Below are 11514 nucleotides of genomic sequence, written 5' to 3' on the forward strand. Positions count from 1 at the left end.
TGAGATACCTCATGTACTTTATTGAAGGAAACTGATCTGCATTGTACCTTATGTAACATTAAAATTGAACTGCTTTGCAATATAATTGAACAAATTATATGAATAAATTACATTTTGTGCAAAAGAAAGCAGCTTTCCTGTCAACACACACCTTGTCTCAGGGCACAACTTTCCTGTGATCTTGTCATACCCAACTTCGCTCTATATCTTCTGACACACACACTTTACAGTCTGTCATTTCCAAAAACAAGCATTCTAAAATCAAAAGACCTTTTGTTTATTTCTCCTTTCTTTTCATTTCTCCTCTATTCCTCTCAATCACTCCCTTCCACAGTCCTATTCAGATCAAGGTGGAATGTGAATAGTGTCACAACTCAACTCTGACACTATTATTACCCTTCTCTTCTCTTGTCTTATTCAATGGGAAAGTTTTATTCACCAGTCTGCTGCTGTTTTACACTCTTGCCATACCATCTGGTATTGCATCCATCTGAATTCTGTGCTTTCATGAACTTATACATCTTTTCCTCTTCTGGATGATTTGTTTGCTTCAGTTCCATTCAACCAGGCTGGACCACAGGGAAGCTTAGAACAAAGAACAAAGAACAGTACTGCACAGGTACAGGCCATTCGGCCCTCCAAGCCTGCGCCGATCTTGATGCCTGCCTAAACTAACACCTTCTGCACTTCCGTGGCCTATATCCCTCTGTTCCCTTCCTATTCATGTATTTGTCAAGATGTCTCTTAAACGTCGCTATCGTATCTGCTTCCACTACCTCCCCTGGCAGCAAGTTCCAGGCACTCACCACCCTCTGTGTAAAAAACTTGAATCGCACATCATCTCTAAACATTGCCCCTCGCACCTTAAACATATGTCCCCTAGTAACTGACTCTTCCACCCTGGGAAAAAGCTTCTGACTATCCACTCTGTCCATTCCGCTCATAACTTTGTAAATCTCTATCATGTCGCCCTTCCACCTCCGTCGTTCCAGTGAAAACAATCTGAGTTTTTCCAACCTCTCCTCATAGCTAATGCCCTCCAGAACAGGCAACATCCTGGTCAACCTCCTCTGCACCCTCTCCAAAGCCTCCACGTCCTTCTGGTAGTGTGGCGACCAGAATTGCACGCAATATTCTAAGTGTGGCCTAACTAAGGTTCTGTACAGCTGCAACATGACTTGCCAATTTTTATACTCTATACCCCGACCGATGAAGGCAAGCATGCCGTATGCCTTCTTGACTACCTTATCCACCTGCGTTGCCACTTTCAGTGACCTTTGCCTTGGGTGGGTCCACGTTGATCCATTACATTCAGAATCACCCCCTTGAAATAACTCCATCGTGCAACGACAGTAACCACACAGAATCTGCTTCAAACACTCCTCCACATTTTATCTGTTCTGACTGTCAACACCTCCAGCTCTTTTGTTTAAGTGGAACCCATCAGGTTTGTATAGGCTCCTTCTATTCTGAAAGCTGTAGCACTGGTTCAGGGAATTCAGCCCTGTTTCTCCACTCTAAAGGCTCAGCCATGCTTGATCTGCCTCGTATTTTGCTTTTATTGCAACGTTACAAGACCTCCAATCCTCTGGAAAACGATGGTCAGACCTTCCACTATTTCTTCCCTGGCTTCATTCAACAGCCTGGGGTACATTTCATCTGGTCCTGGTTATTTATCCACATTCAAGGATGCTCATCCCATTAAGACTTCCTCTCTCCTTAAGTTATCACGTCCAATACTTCACACTCCTCCTCCTTCATAACAATATCTGCATCACCCCCTCATTTGAGAAGACAGTAATGTATTCATTAAGGATATTGGCAACATCTTCCACCCCGATACAAAGGTTACATTTTTGATCTTTTCTGTGCCCTGTTGTTTGCTCTGTTGCCTCTTACTCTAATGTTTTGATGCAACATCTTTGGGTCCATTGTTATTTTGCTTGTCCATGTTCTTTCGTGTTCTCTCTTTGCTCTTCACCGCTGCTCCCAAACGCCTCCAGTGCAGTCAAAACACAAGGTGTCAGAAGTGGGATTCGAACCCACACCGCCAACGGAGACTGCGACCTAAACGCAGCGCCTTCGACCACTCGGCCATCCTGACCGCCTGCTGGTTATTATAAATGCTAAGGAAATTATTCATTCTTTGTGAAAGTATTTGTGAGATTGTGGAAATGTCTGGAAGAGGAAAGAACAGCGGGAAAGCTCGGGCCAAGGCCAAGTCTCACTCCTCCCGGGCTGGACTGCAGTTGCCGGTGGGCCGTGTTCACAGGCTCCTGAGAAAGGGCAGCTATGCTGAGCGTGTGGGTGCCGGAGCCCCGGTCTATCTGGCTGCTGTGCTCGAGTATCTGACCGCTGAAATCCTCGAGCTGGCCGGTAACGCGGCCCGGGACAACAAGAAAACCCGCATCATCCCCAGACACATGCAGCTGGCCGTCCGCAACGACGAGGAGCTCAACAAGCTGCTGGGAGGGGTGACTATCGCTCAGGGCGGGGTGCTGCCTAATATCCAGGCCGTGCTGCTGCCCAAGAGAACCAGCACTCAAGAGCTCCCAGACAAAGTGAAGCGGCCAAAATGTCATCTCATAAACCAAAGGCTCTTTTCAGAGCCACCCACAGTCTCTGTGAAAGGGCTGGTTACTGTCAGGAGGGAATCTGAGATGGAGTTATTGTGACAGTGGATTGACCTGTTTCACATCTGTTCAGTTATCTTTTCAGTTCCCTCTCTCGATTTCGCTCTGTTTCTCTGCTCACACATCGCCCCCTCCAGTTAAGTGAAGAACTGAACTACAGGGTGTCAGAATCAACAATTTAATAAATCCCGCTGCCTTCGATTTTATAAATCCCGAGACCATCCCGGTACATTAACGGGAACTGGTTCGGAGCTGATGAATTAATTTAATAATGGAAGTGTCCGGGTTAATTCTCTGTTTTTCATTTGGACAGTTTGAATTGTGTTTTTTTTTTCTCTCCGCTGATCTGAGCGTCACTTCTCAATGAGAATCTGCTCCCAGAACAGAGTAAATGCAGAAAGAAAGAGGCCATTCTCGGGCTGTGTGTTTCTCTCCTAACCTGATCTGTTTAGACCGCACTGTTCCCAGAGGATGGAATCAGTGAGAGTTGTGCACACACAGGAGCTGAGTCCACTGCAGCGCTTCAATATGTGCCTTCTCCCCGGCTCTCCCTATTCTCCGGACACAAAGTTGTTTGTTCCCCCGGCGGCGGGGTAGAGTCGGGGATTCTCTCCCCGCAGTGTCAGTGGCTGCAGCCCCGGGGAACTGGCGGTTTCAGTCAGAGTGACCGAGCTACCTTCCAGGACTCTCCCCCTGAATTTGTGAACTGAGACTACACCGAACACATCTCCAGTTAGAGTGAGGGCCGGACATCCTTCTGTTTTTTTACAGAGAGTGGGGAAAGGGCTGGGTGGAGGGGATCTCAGCGAGTCACCAGGGAACCTGGATTTACTCCAAATCATTTCCATGTGGAATCTGCAGGCGGGGCCGGGACAGGGATCATTTGATCAGGGGATCAGCTCTTTCCTGAGAGATGTGGGTGGCTCTGAGAAGAGCCTTTGTGTTCAGATGTTTACAAGTTTCCCGCGCTCTTTCACTTCTTTCCAGACCCTGCTTTCTGAGCCTTCGTTGCTTTCGGCCTGACCTTGCTCGTCCATGTCTGCACTTCCTTCAGCACCTTTCCGCCCGCCGCACTCTTGCCTTTTTTGACCTTCTTCGCAGGAGACTTTTTCTGAAGCGCTGCTTTCTTCACCGCCTTATTTGGCGTTGCCGCCGCCTTGCTGCTCGTTTTCTTGGCTGTTACTTTCTTTGTTGTCACTTTCTTGGCTGCTGGTTTCTTCACCAATGATTTCTTGTCTGCTGGTTTCTAACGAAGGATTTATTGTCTGCTGGTTTCTTCACTAAAGATTTCTTGTCTGCTGGTTTCTTCATGAAATATTTCTTGTCTGCTGGTTTCTTCACTGAAGATTTCTTATCTGCTGGTTTCTTCACTAAAGATTTCTTGGCTGCTGGTGTCTTCGCTAAAGATTTCTTGGTTGCTGGTTTCTTCACTAAAGATTTCGTGTCTGCTGGTTTCTTCACTAAAGATTTTTTCTCTGATGGTTTCTTCACTAAAGATTTCTTGTCTGCTGGTTTCTTCACCTTCTTTCCCACTTTTCCCTGGGTTTTCCTTCTTGCTGATTTTGAAGGAGCCAGAGGTTTCCTGTCCCTTGATCTGCACCAGGGAGCCTTTGTTCACATTCCTCTTGATACTTTGCTTGATCTGGGTCCTGAGCTTCTCCACATCGACACCGCTGCTACCCAGAACCTTCTTTATGGCGGCCAGGGACATCCTCTTGCGATCGCTGAAAGCCGGCACAATCTTCAGGATCTGTTCGCCCAACGGGAGACCGGCTGGCTTGTTCCGGGGAGCCGCCTTCTTCTTCTTGGGGGTCTTGACTTGGGCGGCGGCGGCGGCTGGAGGAGCCGTTTGGGCGGCTGCACTATCGGTCATGTCCGGGACTCTGCACAAATTCTCTCTGTCAATGTGATCTGGGTCAGAAATGAAGCCGGTGGTGGCGGCACAGAGCAACTTAAAGGCAGAGAGAGGACGGGGCGGAGACAAGCTGCTATTAGCTCCCGGATCCTGCTGTCTCTCTGTGTTTCTCTCTCCTCACAAACTCTCCAATTCCATTGAAATTCAGAGACTCCAGACTTCCAGACTAGATCTTTCCTGTCTCTCACTCCAGTTTGTTTGCTGTTGAAAAGATTTCACTGGGATTGAGGACTCCATTTTCCATTTCACCTGGTTTTATTGCTGCACTGACCGCCCTCTCTCACCCCTCGCTGACATGTTCTCTACTTTTCAACTGAAATCTTGAAATAAAAAAAAAATGATCCCGAATTCCCACTTTGGGGCTGAGCAGGGAGCAGGGCGGTTCTTTGACTGGAAAATCATTTGATTTTACACAAGAATTACTCTGAAATCCGGCGATGAGAGCGGACCCACAAACACAGTGGCTTCAGACTAACCCGCCCTCCCCTTTAATACAATCTCTCTTCCACAATATTCACATCTGCATATTCACAGGACAAACTGTTCCCTGAATGTAGAGTTCCCAGGACAGGTTTTCCCCTCCGCTCGGTCTGTGCTGCGGATTCTCGGGGGTGAGTTGTATTTTCTCAGCTCAGTCAGTGTTAAACAGTCTGGGGCCGGCGCTCCGAATATTGTCTGTTAACCAGAGTCCGCTACAAGAGCCAATCACAGTTGTGACTTTTTTTATTCGTTCATGGGATTTGGGTGTGAGTCCAGAACCAGGGGTCATAATCTAAGGATACGGGGTAAACCTTTCAGGTTGTCCTTTCTCTCTCTGCCCCTCTCTCTCTGCCGACACCCACCCCCGGTCTCCTCTCTCCCTCTTACTCTCTTCTCTCTCTCTCCCTCTTTCTGACAGTTGCAGAGAGCGAGAACTGTCAGCTTGATGGTTAGTCTTTTTTTAAAAATCGCAGCCGTCAGTTTCACAGCTGACCGGTGCTTTGAGCAGAGACAGCACTTCCGAAACTCGGACAAGCTCGGGTTTTTCTGGAGGGCTTTTAAATGAAATCAGAACTGCCGGATAGCTCCGAACTTGTCCGAGGTTCTGAAACGTTGTCTCTGCTCTCAGGACCTGTCAGCTGTGAAGCTGACGGCTGCGATTTGATTGAAAGTCAGACTGGTCTGGAAGAAGAAGCCAATGGGAAATTTCTCATCCCTGAAATTATCAGTCACGGACCGAACTGTTTTAACGTGGACACTGGTGTCCATGGACAGACATGTTGCCAACCCCTGTTCTTCACACAGACTTACCAATCACACACTGACCAACGCCAACAAATAATTTGACTTTTTTATTGAAGACTGACAATCTTTGGGCCTCCTTATCTCGAGAGACAATGGATACGCGCCTGGAGGTGGTCAGTGGTTTGTGAAGCAGCGCCTGGAGTGGCTATAAAGGCCAATTCTGGAGTGACAGGCTCTTCCACAGGTGCTGCAGAGAAATTTGTTTGTTGGGGCTGTTGCACAGTTGGCTCTCCCCTTGCGCCTCTGTCTTTTTTCCTGCCAACTACTAAGTCTCTTCGACTCGCCACAATTTAGCCCTGTCTTTATGGCTGCCCGCCAGCTCTGGCGAATGCTGGCAACTGACTCCCACGACTTGTGATCAATGTCACACGATTTCATGTCACGTTTGCAGACGTCTTTATAACGGAGACATGGACGGCCGGTGGGTCTGATACCAGTGGCGAGCTCGCTGTACAATGTGTCTTTGGGGATCCTGCCATCTTCCATGCGGCTCACATGGCCAAGCCATCTCAAGCGCCGCTGACTCAGTAGTGTGTATAAGCTGGGGGTGTTGGCCGCTTCAAGGACTTCTGTGTTGGAGATATAGTCCTGCCACCTGATGCCAAGTATTCTCCGAAGGCAGCGAAGATGGAATGAATTGAGACGTCGCTCTTGGCTGGCATACGTTGTCCAGGCCTCGCTGCCGTAGAGCAAGGTACTGAGGACACAGGCCTGATACACTCGGACTTTTGTGTTCCTTGTCAGTGCGCCATTTTCCCACACTCTCTTGGCCAGTCTGGACATAGCAGTGGAAGCCTTACCCATGCGCTTGTTGATTTCTGCATCTAGAGACAGGTTACTGGTGATAGTTGAGCCTAGGTAGGTGAACTCTTGAACCACTTCCAGAGCATGGTCGCCAATATTGATGGATGGAGCATTTCTGACATCCTGCCCCATGATGTTCGTTTTCTTGAGGCTGATGGTTAGGCCAAATTCATTGCAGGCAGACGCAAACCTGTCGATGAGACTCTGCAGGCATTCTTCAGTGTGAGATGTTAAAGCAGCATCGTCAGCAAAGAGGAGTTCTCTGATGAGGACTTTCCGTACTTTGGACTTCGCTCTTAGACGGGCAAGGTTGAACAACCTGCCCCCTGATCTTGTGTGGAGGAAAATTCCTTCTTCAGAGGATTTGAACGCATGTGAAAGCAGCAGGGAGAAGAAAATCCCAAAAAGTGTGGGTGCGAGAACACAGCCCTGTTTCACACCACTCAGGATAGGAAAGGGCTCTGATGAGGAGCCACCATGTTGAATTGTGCCTTTCATATTGTCATGGAATGAGGTGATGATACTTAGTAGCTTTGGTGGACATCCGATCTTTTCTAGTAGTCTGAAGAGACCACGTCTGCTGACGAGGTCAAAGGCTTTGGTGAGATCAATGAAAGCAATGTAGAGGGGCATCTGTTGTTCACGGCATTTCTCCTGTATCTGACGAAGGGAGAACAGCATGTCAATAGTCGATCTCTCTGCACGAAAGCCACACTGTGCCTCAGGGTAGACGCGCTCGGCCAGCTTCTGGAGCCTGTTCAGAGCGACTCGAGCAAAGACTTTCCCCACTATGCTGAGCAGGGAGATTCCACGGTAGTTGTTGCAGTCACCGCGGTCACCTTTGTTTTTATAGAGGGTGATGATGTTGGCATCGCGCATGTCCTGGGGTACTGCTCCCTCGTCCCAGCACAGGCATAGCAGTTCATGTAGTGCTGAGAGTATAGCAGGCTTGGCACTCTTGATTATTTCAGGGGTAATGCTGTCCTTCCCAGGGGCTTTTCCGCTGGCTAGGGAATCAATGGCATCACTGAGTTCCGATTTGGTTGGCTGTATGTCCAGCTCATCCATGACTGGTAGAGGCTGGGCTGCATTGAGGGCAGTCTCAGTGACAGCATTCTCCCTGGAGTACAGTTCTAGGTAGTGCTCAACCCAGCGGTCCATCTGTTTGCGTTGGTCAGTGATTATGTCCCCCGATTTAGATTTGAGGGGGGCAATCTTCTTGATGGTTGGCTCAAGAGCTCTCTTCATGCCATCATACATTCCTCTGATGTTTCCGGTGTCTGAGGCCAGCTGAATATGACTGCATAGGTGTTGCCAGTAGTCGTTTGCGCAACGCCTAGCTGTTCTTTGTGCAGTACTTCTGGCTGCTTTAAGTGCTGCGGATGTTAGATCGCTGGGGGCTTTCTTGTAGTTCAAAAGTGCAATGCGCTTAGTGGCTATGACAGGTTCCAGCTCTTCATTATGAGATTGAAACCAGTCTGCATTTCTCTTCGCACTTTTGCCGCAGGTGGTCAAAGCTGACTCATAGATGGCGTCTCTGATGTGGGCCCACTTGGTCTCAGCATCCCCTGTGGGAGTGTTTTGAAGGGCTGTTACAAGTGAATTTAGAAATTTTTGTAACAGCTGTGGGTGAGAAATTCTGCTCGTGTTGATGCGCGGGTGGCCCTTCTGCTTGGAATGATGCAACTTCTTTGGTCTGAGTCTAACCTTGCTGCACACCAGGGAGTGGTCGGTGTCGCAGTCCGCACTGTGGAAGCTGCGTGTGATTTGAACACTGTTTAAGGCGGCTCGCCTTGTGACAATGAGGTCTAGCTGGTGCCAACGACGTGATCTTGGGTGCCTCCATGAAACCTGGTGACAGGGTTTAGTGTGAAAGAACGAGTTGGTGATGCAGAGGTTATGATAGGTACACAACTCAAGCAGTCTCTGCCCGTTCTCATTCATCCTTCCAACGCCATAGCGCCCAAGGCAGGAGGGCCATGAGTCATGGTCGGCCCCAACCCTGGCATTAAAGTCCCCCAGCAGGAATAGGTGTTCGGTGTTGGGGATGCTGCTAATGATGTTATGGAGTTGTTCATAGAACTGGTCTTTAGCTTCAGGTGCGGAGCAGAGTGTTGGAGCATAGATGCTGAGTAGGTGTACTGGACCAGAGGTGGTGAGCAGTCGGATGGACAGTATGCGTTCCGAGCCATTTGAGGGAGGCTCTATCATGCTCAGCAAGGAGTTTCTGATGGCGAAGCCCACTCCATGCTGTCTTGGTTCTTCAGGATCCCTGCCCTGCCAGAAGAAGGTGTAGTCTTGCTCTGCTAGAGAGCCACTCGCGGGGAGGCGAGTCTCCTGAAGTGCTGCAATGTCCACATTGAATCTACTGAGCTCGTTGTTAATGATGGCGGTCTTCCGAGAATCGTTGATTTGTGTAAGGTCTTCCGACAGGCCAGGACACATAGTTCTGACGTTCCAGCTTGCAAAGCGAAGGGCTGGTACCTTCTTTCCTTTTTTCATGTTGTTTGGTGCGGTGTATCAGTCCACCTTTCGGGCAATGACCCTGAGCTCCAAGCACCCATTGAAGCAGGCAGACTGTGGCGGGACAGAACCTTATTGACCGGGGGCTGCCAGGTTTGAGGCGGGCGGTAGCTGTCCAGTGAGGTGCAATGACCTCTCCCACCGACAAAGGCAACCCGTGGCGCCCAGTTTCTACGCCAATTTATCTGGACTTATAACCCGTAACTGCTGCCTTCCGTGTTGTTTTAGTCGCTGTGAGGCAACTATGGAGTGACCTCTCCATGGCGCATGCCTGGGCAAATTTATGGAGGTTGAGAGTTGCCCAGTCGTCAAAACCCCCCTCTCGGCCTTTCTGGTGGGGTCCAAAGGAGTGCAGGACACGACGTTTGGCACCAGTATGGCTGCAGGAACTGCCGGAAACATGCCAAAGGTGACACATGACCGCCTACGGGGTTCCGCTCCGGCTTTTCTGTTAGGGTTTACTCCCTTAGCCTTGGTCTCTCCCGAGACGCCCACAAGGCAGTGGGGTTGTTGGGGCCCCTACACAGGTGTAGGATGGTGCCGGTGGGAGGAGGGGATGCAAGGGGGAGGGGTAGAGGGAGGGGGTTGGGGGGGCTGCAGGGGAAGGGGGTGCGAGGGGGGCGGGCTGGGACGGGGTTGTGAGGGGGTGAGCTGAGAGGGTGGAGCAGGGAAGGGGACGGGGGTGGGGGGGGGGGGTGGAAGGGGGGTAAAGGGGGGGAGGGGGGGTGGAATCTGGTGCAGGTAATAAGCCATTTCCTCAGTGCCCACCATCGACGTCCGGAAAGCTCATCCATGTCCTTCGGGAGGTGAAGCATCATTTGGCAGACTTAGAGGTGATTACATTTGCTAAGGGTTTTTTTTTTGCAGTGGTTTAAATAAAGGCATGCAGCATTGCCGACAGTGCGCTGCAGATGCTCTCCGAGCCATCTCCCGCGGGCGCTTTGAAGTTGCGGCCGGGGGGGCCGTTTGTGGATGTTTTGGGTGTTCGGGGCAGACTGACAATACTATATACAATTTACAGGAGAGTATTACAGGCACATCTTACCGGGGATCATCCCATCTCCTACTCTGTCACATACTGTATGACATCACTTCCTGAAGTGATGATGCACACACGAGTTACCAATTCCTTGAAACAAAGAGTAGGCATAAATGGGCCATTTTCTCATTGGCAGGATGTGACTGGTGGAGTGCCACAAGGATCAGTGCTTGGGGTTCAATTATTTACTATCTCTATTAACGACATGGAGGAGGGGGCAGAGTGTCATATATCCAAATTTGCTGATGATACAAAAATAGGTAGGGCATGTTGTCATGAAGACATAAGGAATCTGCAATGGGATATAGATAGGTTGAGTGAGTGGGCAAAAACTTGGCAGATGGAGTTTAATGTAGGAAAGTGTGAGGTCATGCACTTTGGTAGGAAGAATCAAAATGCTGACTATTATATAAATGGAGAGAGACTCCAAAAAAGAGGGATCTGGGTGTTCTTGTGATTGAAACACAAAAAGTTAGCATGCAGGTGCAGCAAGTAATTAAGAGGGCAAATGGAATTTTGGCCTTTATTGCTAGGGGGCTGGAGTTTAAAAATAGGGAAGTCTTGTTAAAGCTGTACAGGGTGTTGGTGAGGCCACACCTGGAGTGCTGTGTACAGTTTTGGTCCCCGTATTTAAGAAAGGATATATTGGCATTGGATACAGTCAAAAGAGATTCACTCGGCTGATTCCTGGGAGAAAGGGGTTGACTTATCAAGAATGGCTAACAAGTTAGGCCTTTATACATTAAAGTTTAGAAGAATAAGGGTGATCTTATTGAAATGTATAAGATTCTGAGGGGGCTTGACAGGGTAGATGTTTCCACTAGTGGGGGAATCTCAAACCAGGTGACATCGTTACAGAATAAGGGGACAGTCATTTAAAACTGAGATGCAAAGGAATTTCTTCTCTCAGAGGGTAGTGAATGTCTGGAATTCTCTACCCAGAGAGTTGTGGAGGCTAAATCACTGAAAGCATTTAAAGAAGAGGTAGATAGATTTTTGAAATATTGGGGAGTTGAGGGCTATGAGGAGCTGGCACGGAAGAGGAGTTGAGGTCTGGGGCAAATCATCCCTGATCTTATTAAATGGTGGGGCAGGCTTTGGGGACTGAATGGCCTACTCCTGCTCCTATTTCTTATGTTCTTATAAGGGGGCTACAAAGAGATGTAGATCGGTTAAGTGAGTGGGCAATAACCTGGCAAATGGAGTAAACTGTGGGAAAGTGTGAAGTTGTCCACTTTGGCAGGAAGAATAAAAAAGAAGCATATTATCTAAATGGTGAGAGATTGCAGAGCCCTGAGATGCAGAGGGATCTGGGT

General features: G+C 49.0%; 1 non-coding gene across 1 annotated transcript; it reads right to left on the minus strand.

Annotated features, from left to right (window-relative positions):
- Window positions 1-2021: 2021 nt before the first annotated feature.
- On the minus strand, window positions 2022-2104 carry trnal-uag (transfer RNA leucine (anticodon UAG)). Its single transcript has one exon. It is a non-coding gene; the product is annotated as a tRNA-Leu (tRNA).
- Window positions 2105-11514: the final 9410 nt, after the last annotated feature.

Source organism: Heterodontus francisci, unplaced genomic scaffold (assembly GCF_036365525.1).
Source record: "Heterodontus francisci isolate sHetFra1 unplaced genomic scaffold, sHetFra1.hap1 HAP1_SCAFFOLD_84, whole genome shotgun sequence".
In the NCBI taxonomy this organism is placed as follows: Eukaryota; Metazoa; Chordata; class Chondrichthyes; order Heterodontiformes; family Heterodontidae; genus Heterodontus; species Heterodontus francisci.